General features: G+C 46.4%; 1 protein-coding gene across 1 annotated transcript in view; it reads right to left on the bottom strand.

Moving 5' to 3' along the window:
• MYOM3 (myomesin 3) overlaps positions 1-17,378 on the bottom strand; it is a 394,520-nt gene that overhangs the window by 279,577 nt on the left and 97,565 nt on the right. The window lies entirely within an intron of this gene.

The following is a 17,378-nucleotide window of genomic DNA, read 5'->3' as shown; positions in this document are numbered from 1 at the left end:
TGGATTATGTTAATTACTGAGTCTCATTTTTTGTGGGAAAAATTCAACTTAATCGGATCAATAAAGTAATATAATAATACTTCACCTTTGCTGTAGTGACATCATGGTCAAAAACAGAAAATTAAATCCTAACGAATTGCCTATGTCCATTAACATGCAAGTGACTACAATATTACTATATTATGGTTGCGAACCGTGCAACATGAACTTTTTCAATCCACTTCGATAGCTCTGGTGCTAAGTCTAGCAGAAGCTGCTTACTGTTTTCTGCACCAAAATCCCTACTGCTTAGCATTAGTTTTCACCCATGGATATAGTGTTGCAAATACATTTGAGTTCTGTCAAAAGGTCAGACATTGTGTAGTCCCAAAATAATGTGTTCTAAATATAATTTACAAAAATGTCACCACACTGGAATTATTAATAGGAAATCTACATCCAACAGATGGCTATTTAGGACAAGGTATTTATGTCAGGCGATATTTTTGATATTCAGATTCTACTATACAACTGTAATAGAATATGATCAGTACACGTCAAGAGAGAAAAATGCACTACTGCTGTAATGCAAAAGAAGAAACACTCGGAGAAGCACTATTTCCTCGTGGTTTTCCTAATTTAAAGCTCAGTTTGACGTGCTGTTGAGCAGAAAGAGGCTGAGCAGTGTGGTTTGCCAGGACTTGTAAACTGGGCCACTGGATACGTTTTTGCAAGAGACGTATGGCCTTCAGTATAATCATTCTCTTAGATAAGTGATCATTATGGCGGTCTTCCCATGCCCTGTGATTGCTTGCAAAAAGAACAAGTGATGGACGGAATGCTGAACCATGTCAAACATTCACCCCAGTACAGAGATCTGGGCCTAAATCCATCGTTTTCCTGGGACCAGTTTCGGGGTTTCACACCTCATTAACCAGGCTAGCTTGAATCCAGTGGCATGGGAAGCACGGGACCCACGTCTGGGCATACCCTTCCCACTTAGGGCGACAAATGCTAAATGCTGAACAATGTCAAACATTCACCCCCAGTACAGAGATCTGGGCATAAATCCATCATTTTTTTGCTGCCCATGCCATTCCAGTTTGGACCCAGCCATATGCAAATCAGTCTTGACCCTGTTTCCCATGGGAACAGTCCAGCCCGAACTGCCAGGCCAGGTCTTCCCTGGACTGGAAACAAGCATCCTGGGACCCGTTTCGGGGTTTCACCCCTCATCAGCCAGGCTTACAGCATGTGGCACCATGAGTACCAAGTGGATGAAGTGCAGATGAAACGTTTTAAACCAAGCAAACCGCGTTATTCCTGTAACCTAACCTCAGAAACAGAATTCCAGATCCGTATCATGATAGGATTTGCTTGCGTGCAGTCGTGGCTTGCGGCATGCAAAAGGGGCGAGGCGGCGTGCGGGGGAGGGGGGAATTAGATTAAAAATAACAAAATAATAAAACACAAAACCACTTACCTCTGCTGCCCTCGCTCCATCTGCTCCCGCTCCTCCTGTTCCTCTGCAGGCACAGGCTCCCAGCCTGCCCTGCACCAATCCTGATACTGCTTAGAGCAGCCTCAGGATAGGCTGGAAGTGCCCAGCCAGGACACTCCCAGGCAGACTGGGTGCCTGTGCATGCTCTCTCCAGCCCAGCAACTGTGTTGCCGGGCTGGAGAGAGGCCACTACGCATGTGTGTTTGGCTGGCCCGAGATGGTCGGCCAAACACATGCACTTTGAGTGGGAGTGATGTGCACTCCTCCTCACTGCTCGTCACCCGAGGCCCCACCCCTTTTCCCAAAAAACAATAATAAACACACTTTATTATTGTTTTTTTGGAAAGGGGTTGCAGCTGCCACTGCTCGTGGGGAGGGGGTGACGCTCCTACGCCCTAATGGTGGAGCCGTCCCTGCTTGCGCGCATGTTTTATAAGACAGGCAACTGTTTTATGTACCTGCAGAGTACAAACTGAATTCATTAAACCAAGGGGTTTCTCGGAGTTAGTACTTTAATTTCAGACAGTACAGCTCAGAAATAGTGGAGGCAAGTACTGCCTGCTGTTTCCCAACTGTACTACTTGAAAATAAAGCACCAATTCAATTTTAGGTAAAGTGAATTCACTTTACAACCAGCATGCGCATAAAAAGTTGCTTGGATCTGCGCTGTGCCAAGAAAGCCCATTATGATGTGGCCCCCCCGAAGCTTCAGGAAGTGCAAAGGGGTGCTAAGAGCGCTGCATTATCAGCTTGCCTGTCCCACGGTCAGAAGCACACAGATGTATTAGCTAGTAAACATTATTAATACAACCTGAGTATAGAAAACATAATAAATAATGTGTATTGAAAGACTTAATTAGAGAAAGCCTGTGCTAGAAATGTAAAATGTGTAGGCTTGAAATGTGGATGACATGGTGTCAACCATCTCAAGTTCTTGTTCTATGTGAAATAATAAATGACTGCAAATGTATTTTGATGAATCATAACCACATGTACTGACAAAAGATGATTAATATCGATGAACAAAACTAATGATTTGAAATTATTATTAACGGATGAATATTATATTGATTATGGTTTGAATATTAGAATTGTTTTATTTCTCAGGTATTAGCATTAGTAAAAAGGCCTAAGTTTTAGTATTTTTCCACAAGTACAATGTTAAAATGTTATGCTGACTTTAGTGAAATTCTTTTGCAAACATTACTTATTAGGCATCCCATTGAAAGCTCACAGTGGAAATCTACAGCATTGTCACTCTTCTCATTCTTTACTAAATATTGAAAGTTCTAAAAATGGGCCTTAGTTTCTGGGTCGGAAGAAATGTAAGCTACATGTCATGTTCTGTGCGGTTTTCTACAATGTTGATATTTTGCGGAAACTGCCGATGGAATGGAGCGTCAGCATGACCCTATCTTGAAGAAGGAATGAAGAAAGATACAACTGAACAAGAAACCTAATTTAATTGGTTGCTCACTATCACACCTCATAATCTTGTCCCATAGAAGTCTAACTAGTAGTTTATGGGAATTTAATTTAGCAATGTTCCAGACGATTACAACATTGGCGGTAAATCCCGCTTACCACTGTGCAGAAGACCGCCAACACACCGCTGCGGCGGCGGAATTCCTCTACAGCTATTACGACCCACAGCTCGGAATCCGCCATAATCTAGACACCCACACAAGTCAGCCACACCAAAGGTCAGTGATAAACTGCCGATACCAAAACCTCCACCGTCACGCCAACAGGAATACGCCCACACTATCACAACCCACGAATCCACGCAGCGGTCTTTCAACCGCAGTATTCCATTGGCGGTACACACCGCTGCACTCAAAATACACACACATTTACAAAACATAAACACATTGGACAATTCGAAATACACACACCTGATACACATACACACACCACACGCACACACCCAATCCAATATAAAACACACACCCACATCACCCACAAACCCTTACTACCAAAATTTCTACAGAAGGCCAGAGACAGACAACACCAGAAACAACACTAGCATCCACAGACACACAACATCATCACTCACACAACATCCACGCACCTCAAACAACCCACAACAACACATCCCCTCACACATCACAACACACACCACCTCACACATCACCCACACCACATCATGGCACCTCAATGACACCTCAGGTTCTGTGAGGAGGAGCTCAGGGTCATGGTGGAGGAAATCGTCCGGGTAGAGCCACAGCTATTCGAATCACAGGTGCAGCACACCTCCATTGCTAGGAAGATGGCGCTATGGTGCAGAATCGTCGACAGGGTCAACGCAGTGGGACAGCATCCAAGAACTAGGGATGACATCAGGAAGAGGTGGAACGACCTACGGGGTAAGGTGTGTTTTGTTGTCTCCAGACACCAGATTGCAGTACAGAGGACTGGCGGTGGACCCCCACGTCCTCCCCCACAACTAACAACATGGGAGGAGCAAGTCTTGGCAAAACTGCATCCTGAGGGCCTCGCAGGAGTAGCAGGAGGAATGGACACTGGTAAGTCAACTCTTAACTATTATATCCCCTACCCTACCTGCATGCTATCACATACCCCCACCCTCACCCTCACCCCCATCACTCCAACACTTCACATATGTCCCACTATCACAACCCACCCATCCCAACACCAAGCCCTGCATGTAACACCAAAGCATGGACACCCATCACCAAAGCATGTCCACTACAGCTACCCACACAGACCCCAACCCAAACCAAATATCACACAATGACCTAGACAAGAATGCAAGCACTGGAGTACAGGGTCACTCACCCATTGCACACGATGGCACACATAGATGCAATAATCATGCCTTTACACCCCTGCAGGACCCCTACCCAATGTCACCGGACAGGAGGTTCCAGACATATCCAATCCCCCCACAGAAGAGGCCCACAGTGATGACAGCAGCTCTTCACAACTCGATCAAGATGACCAGCCCGGCCCATCTGGGACCTCGGGACAGTCGGTTTCCCTGACACTGTCACAAGCCACCACAGAGCCTCCCCCCTCAGGAAACACCAGCACAGCACCCACCCAGCGGGCCCATTCCTCTGTCCCCAGGACATATCAAGCAGCAGTGTGTCCACCACTACAGGGAACCCAGGCAAACCCACCACCCCAAGAAAATCAGGGACCTGGGGGCAGTAGCAGCGGGCACACGGTTCAGGGGACAGAGGAACAGGAAAACAGGGGAACTGGGAGGACTGCTGTGCGACAGGGGGAGGACAGGCCCAGGGAACCCACACTCCACGAGGCCCTCTCCAACATCATGGGAGCGTACCATCATTCCCAGGAGACCACTATCTGGGGATCAGAGAGGAACTGAAGTCCATTAACACCACCCTGGTCACCATTGTAGGGGTGCTGCAGGACCTTGTCAACACCAGGAGGGACACTGTGGCACAACAAGGGGCCCCTGACACTAGCCTGGATGATGAACAGCCCTCCAACTCTGCCAGAGCTAGTGGACAGGAGGCACTGCCACAGGACCACAACACCAGTACCCCACCCCCTGTAGATGGAGAGCCACCCCGCAAACGGTCCCTGAGATCCAGGAACAACACAGAGAACATTGCCAAGACCCCCGCCAGGAAATGAGACCCCCCTGAATGTCACCTTTCTGTCCCACTTTGTCACCCTGTCCATCCATCAACTGCCCTTGCTCCACTTCCTATTCCCCTTTGTCCAATGCACCTGTGAAACAAATAGACTGGACTCTGCCATGGACATTCCTCCACCATCACCCCTGCCCATTTTACAACCCCCTCCACTTATTTGCACTGAAATAAACACACATCAATCACAAAACAATCTGGAGTCAGCCTGTGCTTTCACAAATGTGTAATTGCAATAACTATGGAATATAGCAATGTCAATTTAATTGTCCACATACCGATGAAACACAGCTGTAGGGTTGGAGGAAATATAGCAGAGGTCACAAAGAGGGACCCACATCTGGTAAATGGAAAGGCAAAGTGACAAGTCAGGGTCCATACACTGAGTGAAAATGACAGACTTGTGATAGCTCTAACAATAGTATGAGATGTGTGAGGCAGTGACATCTTCTTACCTGTGTTTCACTGGAAGTATTGCTGGATAACGTTGTTTCTGTTGTTGATATCCTCTTCTTCTGCCTCCTCTTCTTCACTGTCCACAGGCTCCACAGCTGCCACAAGACCTCCAGCTGGACCATCCTCCTGCAGAAAAGGCATGTGTCGTCACAAAGCCAGGTTGTGCAGCATACAGCAGGCCACAATGATCTGGGACACCTTCTTTGGTGATTAGTAGAGAGAACCACCTGTCATATGGAGGCACCAGAACCTGGCCTTCAGGAGACCGAAGGTCCGTTCGATCACCCTCCTAGTTCGCCCATGTGCCTCATTGTAGCGTTCCTCTGCCCTTGTCCTGGGATTTCTCACTGGGGTCAGTAGCCATGACAGGTTGGGGTGCCCAGAGTCACCTGCAAATTTCGAGGGACAACTGTTAGACACACACTAACACTGGGACAACCCCATACCCAGACAACTATTCACACTGTATAGGTTCCTTGTCCTCACCTATTAGCCACACACAGTGCCTCTGGAGTTGCCCCATCACATAAGTGATGCTGCTATTCCTCAGAATGTAAGCGTGATGCACTGAGCCAGGAAATTTGGCATTCACATGGCAGATGTACTGGTCAGTCAAACACACCATCTGCACATTCATCGAATGGTAGCTCTTCCGGTTTCTGTACACCTGTTCACTCCTGCGGGGAGGGGGGTACCAAGGCAACATGTGTCCCATCAATGGCACCTATGATGTTGGGGATATGTCCCGGGGCATAGAAGTCACCTTTCACTGTAGGCAAATCCTCCATCTGAGGGAAAACGATGTTGCTGCGCATGTGTTTCAGCAGGGCAGACAACACTCTGGACAGCACGTTAGAGAACCTTGGCTGGGACATCCCTGATGCAATGGCCACTGTTGTTTAAAAAAAAGACCCACTTGCCAGGAAATGGAGTACTGACAGGACCTGCACTAGAGTGGGTATCCCTGTGGGATGGCGGATAGCCGACATCAGTTCTGCCTCCAACTGGGCACACAGTTCACGGATTGTTGCACGATCAAGTCTGTAGGTGACTATTACCTGTCTCTCTTCCATTGTCGACAGGTCCACCAGCGGTCTGTACACCGGAGGATGCCACCATTTCATCACCTGCCCCAGCGGACGTGCCCTATGGAGGAGAACAGCGAGCAGAGAGTCAGCCAACACTGAGGTATCACAAAATGTCATTTGCACACATTTATTAATCTGCAATGTGCCTGTTACTGTGTGTATGCAAGGCTTAGATAGGTGTGACGCAGTTATTATTAATGCCATGTGGCCCCCTGAAATGGCGGCTGCCTGACCTGTATGGTGGGACAAGGGGATATGAGGTAACTGCACTGGTGTTCTACACTTTGGTCCCAGGAGCCAATGACGATGTACGCCGGCGGTGACGGTACGCACCGCTGCAGACGTGACCGCCATTTTCTGTCTGTTCACTCACTTGATACCTGACCTTCAACAGGAGAGGACCTACACTGCAAGTGCTGCTGTGACCTCAGTCTGGAAGCGACAATGGCTCATGTGTCTGGGGAAAGGGCCCCTGCCTTCACTTCGGAGGAGTTGGAGAAACTAGTGGATGGGTTCCTCCCCAGTACACACAACTGTACGGTCCTCCAGACAAACAGGTGAGTACACTGTGAGCATGCTGCATGAGCACTGCCTGTTTGGAGTGGTGTGGATGGAAGATACATGGGGGAGGGGGGGACTGAGGCCTGCATGAGCGGACAGTGAGTGTATGTGCGTCAGGGCAAGGCTAGGAACGTGGGCCAATGAGTATGACGGTCCGGACGGGTAAATAATTTCCTTTTCCCCTGTACTATTCTTCTAGGTCAGCGCCCACCAGAAGAAGGCTATTTGGCGTGCCATCGCCAAGGATGTACGGACCCTGGGGGTCCACCACAGACGGAGCACCCACTGCCGGAAAAGATGGGAGGACCTTCGCAGCCGGAGCAACAAGACGGCGGAGGCCCAGCTGGGGATGGCCTCCCAACGTGGGAGGGGTGCCTGTCGCACCATGACCCCCCTAATGTTCCGGATCCTGATGGTGGCATATCCGGAGTTGGATGGGCGCTTGAGGGCATCACAGCAGCCACAAGGGGTTGAGTACAGTCACATTCATCTGATTCTGTGCGCATTACAAGGTGTCTGGGTGGGGGAGGTGGGCAGAGGGTTCCCCTAGGCCAGGGCGAGCTTGGTAGGCAAGGTCCCTTGTGAGGCAGGTTCAGTGGAATCCGAACCCCATTAGTGGTTAGTGCCATCTACACCTAGTCGGGCTCCTGTGAATTCCATGTGTGCAGCAATCTGGCTTAGGCCTTGTACCCCATGGGCATGTGAATAATCTAGGAACTATAAGTGCATGGCGTAGTGCAGAGGACTGCTGTGTCTGTAGTGTCCGCCAACGGTAGTGGTGTTGCATGCACTGAACATGTCTTTCTTCTGTCTTCCCCCCCCTTTTTGCGGTCTCCCTATTCTTGTGTGCAATAGCATCATCAGGCGGAGGAGCAGTGGCACCAGAGCAGGAGGGAGCTGCATCCCACTTGGCCCTGGGGGGCGAAACAACGGAGTCTGAAGCCACCAGTGGTACGGAGGGCGAGGGGAGCTCCACGGCGGGGACAGGAGGTGACAGCAGTGAGAGCGACTCCTCCTCTGATGGGAGCTCCCTTGTGGTGGCGGGCCCCTCTGTGCCCCCACATCAACAGGTACAGCCGCCATCACCCCTACCAGCACTGCCCTCCCAGCAGCCCCTCAGCGTGTGTCCCGTGCCCGCTCACCCAGGAGGGTGGGCATCTCCTTCACCCCAGGCACCTCAGGCCAGGCCCCAGTCAGCCCTGCTGCCCTCAGTGAGGAGGCTATTGACCTCCTGAGATCCCTCGCAGTCTACCATTGTGAATGCCATCCAGGGTGTTGAGAGGTATTTGCAAAAAACAAATGCATACCTGGGGGGCATTCATTCTGGCCAGGCAGCCCAACAGAGAGCATTTCAGTCTCTGGTCTCAGCACTGATGGCAGCCATTGTCCCTGTGTCTAGCCTCCCCCCTCCAACTTCCTCCACCTAGACCCAATCTCCTGTACTTCAGCCTATCCCAAGCACACCATCAGACCAGCATGCACACCCTTCAACACACACAAATGGCTCAGGCAAACATAAGCACCACACATCCCACAGGCACTCACACAAGCATCATACCCATGCAGACATACCAACATCCACTGCCTCCACTGTGTCCCCCTCCTCCACGTCTCCCTCCTCCCTCCCAGTCTCGTCTCCACTCACACCTGCATGCACTACATCTTCAGCCACTACCTCCATCACCAGCATGCCCATCACCACATACCGCTCACGTGCACTCACCACCCCCACTACCATTCACACATCCCCTGTGTCCTCTACCAGTGTGTCAGTGAGCCCTCCTCCCAAAGTACACAAACGCAGGCACACACCCACACAACAGCCATCCACCTCACAACAGCCTCCGGCCCATGCACCTTCACCCAAATTCAGCAGACGTACACCTCCTACAACCACTACCTCTTCCTCCACTCCCAAACCCCTCCATCTACCCGTCCCAGTGTGTCAAAAAAACTTTTCCTTTCTAATATTGACCTCTTCTCTACACCTCCCCCCCCGTCCGTCTCCTAGGGCCAGGCTTTCCAGGTCCCAACCCAGCACCTCAGCCACCACATCCCCAGCCACAGTGGTGCCAGCAACTGCGGGCTATTGGAGTGCGCCAACCATCAGGGCTGCCAGTGTGCCACGGAGGGAGGGCAAGGACATTCCGCCACCTGCCAAGCTCAAAAAGTTGCCCACATCCCTGAGGGAGAAGCAGAAAACACCTGCCACCAAGGGGTCATGGAAAACGAAAGGGGATATTGGCAAGACAGCTGCACCACCATTGAAGGTAGAGAAGGGCAGGTCAGGAGAGGGCTTGGTGGTACCGACTGAGGGACCAGTGTCACACCTTCTTTCCACGTCGACGCCAACCTGTACGGCGGAGGAGACCGCCACCTGCACCACCACAGACCCCGCTGCTAGCACCGCTGTCACAGACCCCACCACCAGCACCGCCACCCCAGACCCCGCCACCAGCACCGCCGCCACAGAGCCCGCTGCCAGCACCGCCGTCACAGGGCCCGCCACAAACACCGCTGCCACAGAGGCGGCCGCAAGCACCGCTGCCACAGAGGCCGCCACAAGCACCGCCGCAACAGAGCCCGCCGCAAGCACCGCTGCCACAGAGCCCGCCACAAGCACTGCCGCAACAGAGCCCGCCGCAAGCACCGCTGCCACAGAGCCCACCGCAAGCACCACCGCCACCGTGCCTGCAGCAAGCACCGCTGCCACAGAGTCCGCCGCCAGCACCGCTGCCACAGAGCCCGCTGCAAGCACCGCCGCGACTGACACCGCCGCTAGCACCGCCAGCGGCCCGCAACATCCTGAGCCAGTGGCACCACCGCAGACATGGCTGCCATCCCCAGTGGTCAGTCGTCCGAGGCTGGTGGTGAGTTCCAGGAGCCTGGGCAGCTTCCATGAAGCATCACTTTCAGTGGAGAAAGGCATCCACTACCTCAGTCCTTGGCAGGATGAAGCATTCTGGGCACTAAGCCCCCTCCAGAACCAGTGGAGAGATACATCCACTACCTCAGTCCTTGGCAGGATGAAGCACTCTGGGCACCAAGCCCCCTCCAGAACCAGTGGAGACTGTTATCCACTTGAGAGACTGTGGCTTTGCACTCCCCAGGATGCAGCAGTGGGCAAACCACCCACGGGAGAGACTTGAGAGACTGTGGCTTTGCACTCCCCAGGATGCAGCAGTGGGCAAACCACCCACTGGAAAGACTTGAGAGACTGTGGCTTTGCACTCCCCAGGATGCAGCAGTGGGCAAACCACCCACTGTAAAGACTTGAGAGACTGTGTCTTTGCACTTCCCAGGATAAAGCAGTGGGCAAACCACCCACTGTAAAGACTTGAGAGACTGTGGCTTTGCACTCCCCAGGATGCAGCAGTGGGCAAACCACCCACTGTTAAGACTTGAGAGACTTGAGAGACTTGAGAGATCGTTAACAACAGTGTGTGTCACAAGTGAGGGTTAGGACCATATCTAGACCTACCCTGAAGAAAAAAGCAGAAGAAACCAAAACCAGAATAAAATTGGCTCAAGAACCTCCCAATACTAATTTTAATTGAGGTGGAAGACCTTGGTCAAGATTAAAAACATACACATATGTGGCTTTGCACTCCCCAGGATACATCAATGGGCACGGAACCCCGTCGTGCAGCTGTGGCGTTGTGCGTTCATCAGGCTGAGGTGCCCCCTTCCCCTCCCCCTGAGGTGACTGTATATTTTCTATGTGATGCCCCTCCAGTGTTCTCTCCGTTTGGAGTCAGGTATCATGTGTGGGCCTCGCCCATGCATTTTGGACCCAGTGGTCCACGGACAATGATTGGTGCACTATCCAGACTTGTGTAGTTAGTGTACATAATTTTATATACTGGATTTTAAATTTTGACTGATGGATTTTTTTTTATTACAATCGTTCAAATCATTTCCTTTTGTCCTTGCGTTATTCAAGGGGGGGTGGGGGGAGTATATGTAATGTTGCAGCATGTATTTGTGTGTATGGTGTTGTGGGTGGGAGTGTTGCGTGTTGCACGTGTGTCACTCTCTTTACCCTCCCCCTCCCCTGTGTTGTAGGTGTAGTACTCACCGTGGTCATCGCCGTCGTCATTGGAGCTCCTGAAAGAGGAGCAGGAAGACCATCGCCGGCAGGATCTGTAGTTCTGGCTCCATGGCGTCCTGGTTCCTCGTGGGATGTGGAGAGGTGAGTGTTTTCCCTTCTGTGTACTGTTTCCGCCGTGTTTTTATTTGCGTTGGTTCCGCCCTGGAAAAGGTGGCGGATAGCCGTGTTGTGATAGGGTGGGCGGTACATTGTCTTCCGCCTGTCTGTTGGCAGTGTCCGCTGCGCTGTTTGTTTGTACAGCCGTGGCGGTCGGAGTGTTAAAGTGGCTGTCTATGTTGGCGGTTTCCACCACGGTCGTAATCCCATTCTTTTTTTCGCTGGCCTGTTTGCGGTATTACTGCGGCTTTAACACCGACCGCCAGGGTTGTAATGAGGGCCTATATGCTTATGATTCAAACAGTTCAGGTACTTTAGGCCCAATATGACTGAATTGTTGCCCCTTTTTAATGTTTCTGATGACAATCACTTAAGACCTGCTCTTCCTTTGCTCTTCTGATGAAGACTCTGCTAACTGCTGTCTCTATAAGTATGGGTCTAACCAATATGTATTAGTTTTCTTTGCAGGTTTTTGCCCTTAGAAATCAAAGCACATATTTTTGTTGGCACCATAGTTTGTTTTCCAAATAAATGTTTGCCTAATTTTGATTTTTGCACGTGACAAGCCCACACATGCTTTTCGATCTGGAATTTGGTGGCAAGGATGTCCATCCTAATAATTGAATTAAATGTTTATTAATTGATTGTGACTGATTCAACTGCACAACTGATTAAATCTATCTGGCGCTGCAATGTCTGATGGGCCCCCTGAGGGGGCACTCTGCCGGAGATCGTTAACAACAGTGTGTGTCACAAGTGAGGGTTAGGACCATATCTAGACCTACCCTGAAGAAAAAAGCAGAAGAAACCAAAACCAGAATAAAATTGGCTCAAGAACCTCCCAATACTAATTTTAATTGAGGTGGAAGACCTTGGTCAAGATTAAAAACATACACATAAGGAATGGGTGCGGAGTAAGGTTCCCCCACTCGCAAAGTGGAAGTGTTGTTGAGAATATTCTTCCCAACAGCTAGTAACTCAGGTCAACATGTTTCGCGCCTTTCATGCCCCTACAGATCATATGGCGCTTCTTCAGGACCAGGACAGCGCACACGGAGTAGGTCTCCGGCATCGGGAACTCTTCGTACAAATTTTGATTCCCAAGGTCCGCTAGATCCCAAGGAACTCGTTACCAAGGAAGGGAGGGTTCTTCCATTTAGGTTACTTACGTTGTAGTGTTCATGTAAGTAAAACCTATACCTCAATAACTCTTAGCGGTATGTAGTATAGAAGAAGAATAGTTGCTATTTTTGGTCCTGAAACACAAGTTTATGTCCTTTTGTTTTGACCGTGAGAATCCAGTTCAGCCTTTTAGAACTTAAAATCATAAGCGAGCTGAGTTTTTAAATTAAATTGTCAATTGACCAAGAATGACGTTATACACTGGAAATAATAGTCAGTGACCAGCAGATTTTGATCTACTAAAAGAAAGAATCAAAACTGATTTTAACAAAGCTTCTAAACAGATTTTGATGTATTCTGGTGAGCCTGAAAACTGCTGTACATAATTAGAAAGAAAACTGGAGATTATTCTTGATTTTTGATTGTAGCTGCATCGTTAAGTCTATGTTTCCATCCACTTTTTGATTCTTTAAAGGCCTGTGCTGATAAGTTTGTTATTGATCATAGGCATGAGTGCTTCTGGTGAAGCTGAAAACTACTTACACTCCTTCTCCAATGCAAGAGATTGCTACACTTTCTGAATTAGACAAATTCTATAAAGATGAGAGTCACTTACACTTAGCTCACAAGGAGGTCTTTCTTCTAATGTTTATTATCGTTTGTTGTATGAATGTGTTGAGACTATGGATGTGAGAGGTTGCTATGTGTGTACACAAATTCCTTCCTCTGTGCAAGAAGGGATTATATATCATAGCTTACCAATAACTTATGCGATCAGCTGTAGTCTTTTATTAACAAGACTTCATAATCAGGAATACATACAATATTTTTACTCAAATGTTGACCTAGTCTTTTCTGTTGTTCCAGTTAACAACACATGAGTAGTATTGCTAAAGCTAGAAACATAGGCATTGCAGGTGGTTTACTTGAGCCTACACTGACATTTGGTACGGCTTATGCTCATAGGAAAAATCTGACATATATACTTTTACCAATTAAGAAGAGTTTCCTGAATCAGGCAGATGACAAAAGAAAAGCAATGAAGGAGAAAATAGAGAAGGGTTTACTAAAACACAATTTTAAGAATGATCATGCACATAGTGTAATTAACATACAAGGAAAGCTTGCTTTACATTATCAACATATAGGGAAGCTTTGTATACACAGGCCTCAATCAGGAACTGATACTAAGTTTGTGGGAAAGAGTGAATGCAGACTTATATTTTTATTTAGGAATATATGGGATTTTATGCTAAATGGACAAGATCCTGCTATTCCTGGCGTGTATTATATTTGTGGTACAAATGCCTATTATTGTCTCCCTAGGGGATAGTATGGGACTTGTTACCTGTGAGTGGTTTTCCCTAAAATATACCAAATTGACAACATAGATGATACTCATGGCAACTTAAGATCAAGATTAAACAGGGCAATTATTCAGAAACTATTGGAGATATATTTGGAACAATTGTTCCTTCTGTAGGAGTTGTTCTGAACGACTTAAAAATTAGGAAATTGCCAACCATTGTGGACAGAATGTTAACAGATTTTTCTGGAGCAATACTTTTGTGGATAGAGAAATGGCTGCGGTCCATTTGATGGTTCTTTAGAACATCCTTTTGGCAAAATAGGGCGGAATCTGTTGGATGCTTAAGGTGCAACAGTAAATAAATTAGAAGTTATATTAGAAATTTGACAAATTTGAATTCTGACTTAAAGGACCTGAAACAACCAAAGGTGTGGGAAAATATAGGTGAAAGTTTTACAAAAATGGGAAATTGGTTTGGAAATGTTGGTCAGGGTGTTGTGGGAATGATACTGAAACCATTAATAATGGTGGTTGTGTTTCTCATTTGTGTAATTGGATTTGACAAACTGTACATATTCATACAAATACACATGGAAAATAAACAGAGAAGGGAAGAAATAGAAATGGAAAAGATAAGAAATAGATACTTTCATGATTTGAGATATTTTGAAGAACGGAAAAATCCTAACTGTAGATATACTAAACAAACTAAACTTTGAGTTGTCTCATTTATGAAGTGTCCTTTTGTGATGGCACATATTGCCGTCAGAGGAGGGATTGTTAGAGAGCAAACTTGATTAATAAAATCTGAGTAACCAAAACATAATAAATAATGTGTATTAAAAGACTTAATTAGAGAAAACTCATACTAGAGATGTAAAACATGAAGGTTTGAAATGTGGTGCCACCATGTCAAGTTCTATGTGAAATAATAAATGACTGAGAAAATGTATTTTGATGAATCATAACCACATGTACTGACAAAAGATGATTAATGTTGATGAGCAAAACTAATGATTTGAAATTATTATTAACTGATAAATATTATATTAATTATGGTACAAATATTAGAATTGTTTTATTTTTCATGTATTAACATTAGTAAAAATGCCTATGATTTATAATTTTTTTACAAGTACAATGTTGAAATGTTAAGCTGACTTTAGTGAAATACTTGTGCAAACATTGTTTGTTAGACATCCCATTGAAAGCTCACAGTCGAAATCTACTGCTTTCTCACTCTGCTCATTCTGTAATTCCTTGTGATAAATATTGAAAGTTCTAACAATGGGCTTTAATTTCTGGAAGGAACAAATGTTTGCTAAATGTCATGTTCTGTGCTGTTTTCTACAATGTTAATATTTTGCGGAAACTGCCAACTGGAGAGGAGCGTCAACATGGCTGTATCTTGAAGAAGGAATGAAGAAAGAAACAACTGAAGAAGAAACTTAATTCAATTGGGTGCTCACTATCACACCTCATAATCTTGTCCAATAGAAGTCTAGCTAGTATTTTCTAGGATTTTAATTTAGCAAAGTTCCAGATGACGTGCTTCAGTTTTGTGAGAATTAGTTGCAGTGATGGTTAGACATTATGGGGGTTATTACAACTTTGGAGGAGGTGTTAATCCATCCTAAAAGTGACGGTAAAGTGACAGATATACCACCAGCCGTATTACGAGTCCATTATATCCTATGGAACTCATAATACGGCTGGTGGTAAATCCGTCACTTTACCGTCACTTTTGGGACGGATTAACACCTCCTCCAAAGTTGTAATAACCCCCAATATGCTTATGATCCAAGCAGATCAGATACTTTAGGCCCAATATTACTGAATTGTTGCCCCTTTTCAATGTTCCTGATGCTGATCCCTGAAGACCTGCTCTTCCTGTGCTGTGCTGACAAAGACTCTGCTAACTGCTGTCTCTATTAGGAGATGTGCAATCTTTGAATGTTTTTTCCCTTAGAAATCCAACCATGTATTTTTATTAGCGCCATAGTTCAGATGTTTTTACAAATTAATTTATGCCTAATTTTGATTTATACCTGTGACAAAGCCTAGCCCCACACATGCTTTTCGAATTGAAATTTGGTAGCCAGGATGGCCGACCTAATAATTTAATTAAATGTTTATTAATTGATTGTGACTGATTCAACTGCACAACTAATGAATTCTATTGCTATTTCTCAAATATTTTTTTTGTTATTCTGTAACAATCATTTAGAATGTTTAATGGTGATTGCACTTGTCAGGCTAAGATTCTTCAAACATTTTGGACAGCCTGTGTTGTTTCTGAATTGCTACCATCTGGAATTGCGCATTATTTACATGACTTTAGCATTGGTAATATAATGGCAATAAATGTTTACATTTGACTAAATTGGTGTGGTGATTCATGGCCACATAGACCATTGTGTGTGGAAATTACTGACTCTCTATTGCACATTGTTGTTATTCATTGCTATTGGATCTTATGGTTTGATTTGGTGATCTTATTCCTCCTGTCTGAGTCAAAAGATTCTAGTCAATCTCTGAGGGCAGTGGAGGTCACTGCCCTATTACGTGTCACCTTACCCTAATTTATGTGGTCACACACCCTCAGATGTGAGTAATTATACTCCTTACTACTTCCTTTACTCTTGTTCCCCTCCTTGGTTTTCACCTGCTATTGATGTCACAATGAGACAGTCCTAGAAATATTCCTATTAACTGGTTCATTCAAATCTTACTCACTTTTTTCACTTGACACTCCCTTGAGAAAAAAAACTATGCAGTACATTACAATTACATTTATATAATACTGCATACCACTGATGATGCACTGAGTACTACTCACACTTATACTGAAGAATAAGGGTTGCAATGTGGACATATTTAGAATGGAGTAAACTTATTTAGTTTTTCCAAGCTGCTCCAAGCAGTTTTCACTGCTATTTACTGTCATTATCGCCACCCCAGCATTCCAGCTGATTATCATGTGGCAAAGCAAAAAACTCTGTAGATGTGAAGTGGACCTAGGAAAGAAAATGAGTCATGTTAAGGGGTCTCTTCCGGATCTGCTGTGCTCGAGCACATTAACAACTGAGATTCTATTTTTTTCAATGTGTCAATGAGCGCACCACGTCGTCCCACCAGCAGAGGGAGTCAACTGAATTCACCCATGTGGTGGCAAGAAAAAAATACTTTACCAGGTCCTCCAGGTTCTAGACAGAGGGAAGAGGATGCAATGATGGTGGGGGAAGTAAAAACAGCAAAACCCCAACTAAGGAAAAATATCAGTTTACTTAAACAAAAGTTTCCAGGCTTGTAAAATCCTTTCAATCTAAGTAAGGTACTTATGAGGTGCTGGAATTGGAGAAAGCTGTATGTATATAACACGTTTTACTCTGGTAGAGATTGTATGACAGGAGCACAAAAGTAAGACGCAAGAAAAAGTCCTTACCGAAACAACTAACTGGATTCTGAGAGTTCTGCACCTCAGCTTTACAAATCACAAACCAAAAGTTGG

Source organism: Pleurodeles waltl, chromosome 3_1 (assembly GCF_031143425.1).
Source record: "Pleurodeles waltl isolate 20211129_DDA chromosome 3_1, aPleWal1.hap1.20221129, whole genome shotgun sequence".
NCBI lineage: Eukaryota > Metazoa > Chordata > Amphibia > Caudata > Salamandridae > Pleurodeles > Pleurodeles waltl.
Note: the sequence above shows the minus strand (reverse complement) of the source record. Positions and strands in the feature narration are given on the sequence as shown.